Here is a 6,010-nt window from a genome sequence, read left to right on the forward strand (position 1 = left end):
AATTCAAGTGAGGCACTTAATTATCCAAACTGGACTTTGACCAAGATGATGCTATTCTTGTGATATGTGTAATGGGATAGCTCATGATCAAAAGCTACTGTAGCCTTGACATCAGTTCGAAGCTTCCTTCTTTATACTTAGTCTTCACCAGGTGCCAGGAGGGTACAGCAGCTCTGTCCTTCCTCAGAGCAAAAGGTGCTGTCTACGGAAGTACCAGAAGTAACTTTAGATCTTTACCTGTTTTTCTTGAATGTATCTTATCTAGGTCTTTAATAAGCCTGATATGGCTTGGATTCATGACTGAAGACTCAGAGGTGTTTCTGGCTAAAAAATAACTCCAACTGAAACTGAAAAAAATGCTCAAATAAAAGTGTAGGACAATTTTTTTCTTTGTTGTTCCCTTCAAACCCCCACCCTTAGGACTAAAAATCAGAGACCAAATTAAAATTGTCTATGATGCCAACATTTAGAAGTGTATGATAAATTTAGAACTAAATTATCTATGTAATATTAATTCATTCAATAATAGAAAAGAAAGTAGAAAAAATAATTAAAAGATAATTCAAAAGCTGCTAGTACAATACCATTTGACTGGCATTAGTAAACAAATGGAATGATTTTACAGAAGAGATCTAGATATTTAGATATAATATATTCATAATAATATAGCTATTTATTGAGTAGCAACCTCTGACAAACAACAAAGGAAGGAATCTTGAGTAGGTGTAATGCGATTAAGAGGAGATTAATATATTAAATATAGATTTTTTAAAGCAGCTCGTATCTTCAAGATGACCAAAAGAGTGCTTTACAGTTATGGTAACACACTGAGACAGAACTGGGCTGGAAAGGAATTTAAAACCCATAAACAATTTTCCTGTCAATAAAGATTGCATTTTCCAGTGTGAACTGCTTCTTAATTGAGGCTGGATATTCCTTAATTATTCTAAAAATAAGGTTAACTGGAAATAGCACCCATGCTGTAAAAAAAAATGACAGATGTACAACAAGGAAAAGATGATAACAAGAATAAGCTTTACTAAAACTGCAGTTCCAGTTAGAATTAATAGGAGACATCTCCCTTTGTGCAAATGAAGACGTCTTTATCATTATAATTTCTGTCTGTCATAGTCTACTGTAGTAAAATTAATGCAGTCAAGGAAATTGCAGCTTTGTAACAGCAGTCTTCATACATACATTTGCATGAGTGCTCTGTAGTGACAGGAATAGAATATATAGGATAAAAAGTTACTAAAAATAGACTTGTCTAGTCACTGGCCAAATGCTACTCGTTGCTTTTGGGAACAGAGCGTGTCGACAGGCAGAGGCAGTCAGTGCAGCAAGCATGACCCTTCCCACAGCCCTGGTGTTCTGTTCTCTTGCCTGTGTAGCTCTGCAGGTGGGAAGGAGTGGGTTGGAAGAACAACCTCTTTCTACAACATTTGCTGCTGTCAGCCTCCTAAGTCATTGCTGAATAACATAATGTTCTTTATCTGTGTTTTGCCAGTGGGAGAGTGACTTATCACACAACTATAGTGGGATGAGTGGTGTTGATGGAATGAGAGGTTAAATTTTTCTGCACAGAAGAGGTGCATATTTAATTCCTGTGCTCTGTAGATCTACTCTATAATTTCTGCAGTAAACAGCTTTTTCCCCAAGTACAAATATATATGGAATTTTATGACATTCCCATTTTCTTGGTGCTTGTATACTTTTGCATGTGAATAAATTACAGACACATACATTAAAAGGAAAAAAGAAAAAAAGTAAACACCCCTGCATACTAACCAGAGGTTATCAGAGGTTATCACACAGTTGTGCATATCAATGCCAAGTCACAATCCTATCTGGAGTCGGAACTCTGCGATAGGTTGCAGCATGGCACAAAGGACAGAACTGAGAAGTGTTTTCAAAAGCCTTGCCTATCTTTCAAAAAATGCTTTCAAATACAATCCTGGACATTGTATCATAGTTATTATATTAGTTTAAGTTGCATTACCTTACCTGAAGCCACATGAGCTAACCTATAGTTAGCTATTTTTTATGACTGGTGCAAATTATTATATTCTGCATCTCATACTATACACAGCAATGTCATTACAATTCTCAGACTATCTACAATATAAAATTTTATCTTGTCATAGACTTGATCTTGCAGCACAGAATACCTTTGCAAACGAAAATCCTGAGAGGATTTTGTGTGCATTGTATATGGTGTTTCTCCTGTTCTAAAAATTGTCAGGTCTTATGTTAGCTTACTGTGCTCCTTCTAATGTAATGGGTCTGGGAAAATGTAAGAATAAGCACTTTTCCTTCCATTTTCATTCAATATACTTGCCATTAAGAAGAAACTTCATTTAGCAAACAGTCTTTTGACTGGTTTTGAGAAAAACTATACTCCAATTATTACACTGTGAGTGAGAAATTATGTGAATTTGCATAACCCATATCATGTCTGGATTTTTATTCTTATCTTTCTTTTATTGTAATTGATCAGTGTATTCCTGTGTCTTCAAACAGCTCCTATCATAGTAAATTTAGACTTGCGACTCTAAGCATCATTATGAAAATAAAAATAATAGACAGATAAAGGGTTATTATTGAAGGTCATTTTTTCGTAAATATAACACAGAAAATTACAAAATTACCTGAAAAAAGTTTGCACAACTCAGGCTTCCTAATACTTGGTGGGGTTTTTTTACACTTTCTAAAGAAGCAGGATTAACAGAATTGTAGTTGTTTACACTGTTGATGCACAAATACTTTTGCACTTGACAATGAGCTTCAAAATTTTCAGTAGTTTGTCTCATGCTGAAGTAAATTGATTCTTTTATTTAGGAAAAATGAAAAAAAACAATAAAAAAACTAATGAGGATGATAATTTCAAAATGAACAAAATAAAACTGGAGCATTATCAACCTTCTCAAAAGGTTGCACTAAGCATGAGAAATCAATAAAAATAGTAGAAAATATATTATACCCTATTAATTTTATGTCTCTTCTTAATGTAAGCCTTGTTAGTAACCAATGTGCTGTCTTGCTCAGCTCTCATTTATTTGGTACAGAAGTTTATATGAAACTTCACAAGCATGGGGTAGGACAGAGTGATTCCATTCTGCGACAGAGATGAAGATACCTTGAGAAGCCTTCTGTAAGGCTGTTCTCAGAGATGTAGTTGGTTCATTTGCCTGTCATTTTCAAAGGTGTGTAGTAGCATGTTTTCAGTTCACCTGTACTTACAGAGGCATTTTCCATAGAGGCACATGCTTGGATACTTTGTCTCATACAGGCTTCAGTGTTGGGAACCTACGAGATGCCTTGGCAGCATAAAGTATTACAGTGCAAGGCTGAGGCATGCGCTGTCCTGTGACTCACCAGTCGAGGAGCCTGGGGGCAAAGAGAGAAGAAAACTGACGAGCCCTGTGCTGCGGGCTTGTGCTACAACACTGAACTCAAGGAGTCACCGGTCTTCTGGGTAGTTCACTCACAAGCAGGGCTGCTCAGAGCAGAGCATCCCACCCACCACAGAAGGCAGGATTTTCATGGAAGGAAAACTGCAGAGCAGTGTAATTAAACACGTATCATAAGGCATTTCTGTCCCCATGAAAAAGAGTAGGAAGAAAGCAGCAAGTTCTCGATGCCTAAATTATCTGCAGCCTGGTGTTTTCTGATATTTGTATTCTTCCCTTTAGAGCCCAAGAACATGTGAAGATTTGTTACCAGCCAAGTGCACCGCCTAGTTTACCAGTACAGCTTTTGGTACACTCTGGTGTTACTGGCTGCATCCGTCCAACTCCTCATGGATACTGCAGACAGCGTTAGCAGTTCTACATGTCGGGTTGCAATGTTTGAGTTGGAAAGTTCCATATACCTTTGACTACTTTAAATGCATGGATTCAAAGTACTGAAAAACAGAGGCAGATGACTGAACTATTACCTAATTTCTGCTATTTACACTTTATAGCAGCTCAGGTGACTAGGGTTTAAAGGACTCTGACAAGCCAAGTCAAGACGCTGGAGGAATGGTTATTTCTTTTTAATCCCGAATGGCTACTTATTTAAATGACTGTTATATTTCCCAGACTAGGTCAGTATGCTGGGATGCTTAAAAACAATCATTCTCAGCTGTATGCGTAGGTTTGAACTGGCAGATTGAGTTGGGACGTAGCTTTCCTTGCAGATCCCTAGGATTGAACTTGAGGGTTACAGTCTTTTTCAGAGGCTCAGAAGAGTAGTTCAGTGGAGAAGGAGGTCTCACTCAATTTGCTGTAGTTGCAGCAGGATGAATTCAGTGATGTCTAGTTGGCAGCTTTAACAATGTATAAAATCTTTTCAGTTCTTCACCAGATAAGAAAAATGGTACATAACCTGGTTGCAAATGCCAGTTCCTGCATTAGGACTCAAAAAGAAAGCCTGTGACTTGTTGAAAACTGGGCATGTGAAGTAAAATCATGGGCTGAAGATATAACCTGACTGGTAATATTTATGATTTACTTTTGACCTGCCAGGGTTGGCCTCACAATACCTTATCAAGAAGGAGCTGGGGGCACAAAACACCTTAAGCCTTAAAAATCCTCACAAACTCCTCTCCCCAAAACTGTTAAATATTGATATGAGCTTGAGAGCCATTTTGAAGCTGACTGAACACTGAATACTCATCTAATTTACACACACACACACAAAAATGTATCCCTCGGGTAGTTACTACATTTTCCGATGGAAACTGTAGCATTAATGTATTTCTTGCATGATGAAGGCAGTTGGTGTAACACAACCAGCTGCCTTATAGCACCTTATCACTTACATGATAACATCAGAGCTTGCTCAGATTCAGAGTTTCCTTCTGCCAGAAATAACAATGTTCAAACCCGCAATTTTGTCCCAAATGAGAAATAATTAATAATATTTCAAAATTTGCTTAAAAATATTTTTTCTTTTTTGGAAAACATTAAAATAATCTTTGACAGCATTGTGTTTTGCCATCACATTATCATAGACTATTAATTCCATATTATAGTTATTAAAGTAAAAATTAATAATTGGAATCTCACAAAAATAAAACATATCAGCATCCATTTAATTTAATATTTTGATTATTTCTTGTAGACTCTCAAATACATTAATCTGTTTTTGTAGAACATTTTGATTTCCTAGAGTCAAATGTGAAAAACATCTTCTGCAGAAAATTTTCAACATGATGCAAGAAATTGTATTAGGGAAGGAATATGACAAGCTTGTGAACTCTCAGGCCATGAACTCATATTTACCCCGTTCTTAGGAAAACATCTGCCTTCCATATAGTGAGTTTCAAGAAGTGGTTTGGTTCTGGGGAACCACAGCGTATGGAGGTGGGGTGGCTCTTGGCATCGTGTCCACTTGTGTACAAAGTTACTGCTTATTGTCTGCTGTTCCTGCAGCCTGGCAGTCTCTGACTGACAAACAGTAGGCACACACGATACACGGGTGATGAACATCTGTTTTATCTCAATACAGTCTGAAAAATGAGCCAGGAAGGCTGTTTTCCCTCTTTGCTGGAGACTTCCAGATGGTGCCCAAGTAGGCTGTCAAGCAGAAGGATATTAAGTCCTTCCATCCTGAGAGACCTCAGTGAAACCAGGGGATAGACTTTCCAGTTGAGCAGGTTTGATAACACGTCGATTTATGTCCAGTCGTTTAGATTGCCCTTAAAGGTTACCACCACTCTCACAGCTCGGTGAGTGCCGCCTGAGTCGGCCTGCATCCTCAGACTGCTGGAAAAGAACTGGTTCCACTGACATCAACTACAGCGCTTCCCTGCTACTGATGTCCATATACACAGAGAGCTGAAAAAAAACCCCAACCCAACCAACAAACCAGCCACCACCACCAAAAAAAAAAAAACCCAACAGAAAAAAACCCACATGCATTTTATTTTGGAAAAATTTAATTACGAAAGCAGGTCGTTCTGTTCCTCCTGCAGACACCGCCTCCGGCCCGCCCCGCTCATTACCCCGTGCCAGGGGGCGGTCCA

This window comes from Pithys albifrons, chromosome 4 (assembly GCF_047495875.1).
Source record: "Pithys albifrons albifrons isolate INPA30051 chromosome 4, PitAlb_v1, whole genome shotgun sequence".
NCBI lineage: Eukaryota > Metazoa > Chordata > Aves > Passeriformes > Thamnophilidae > Pithys > Pithys albifrons.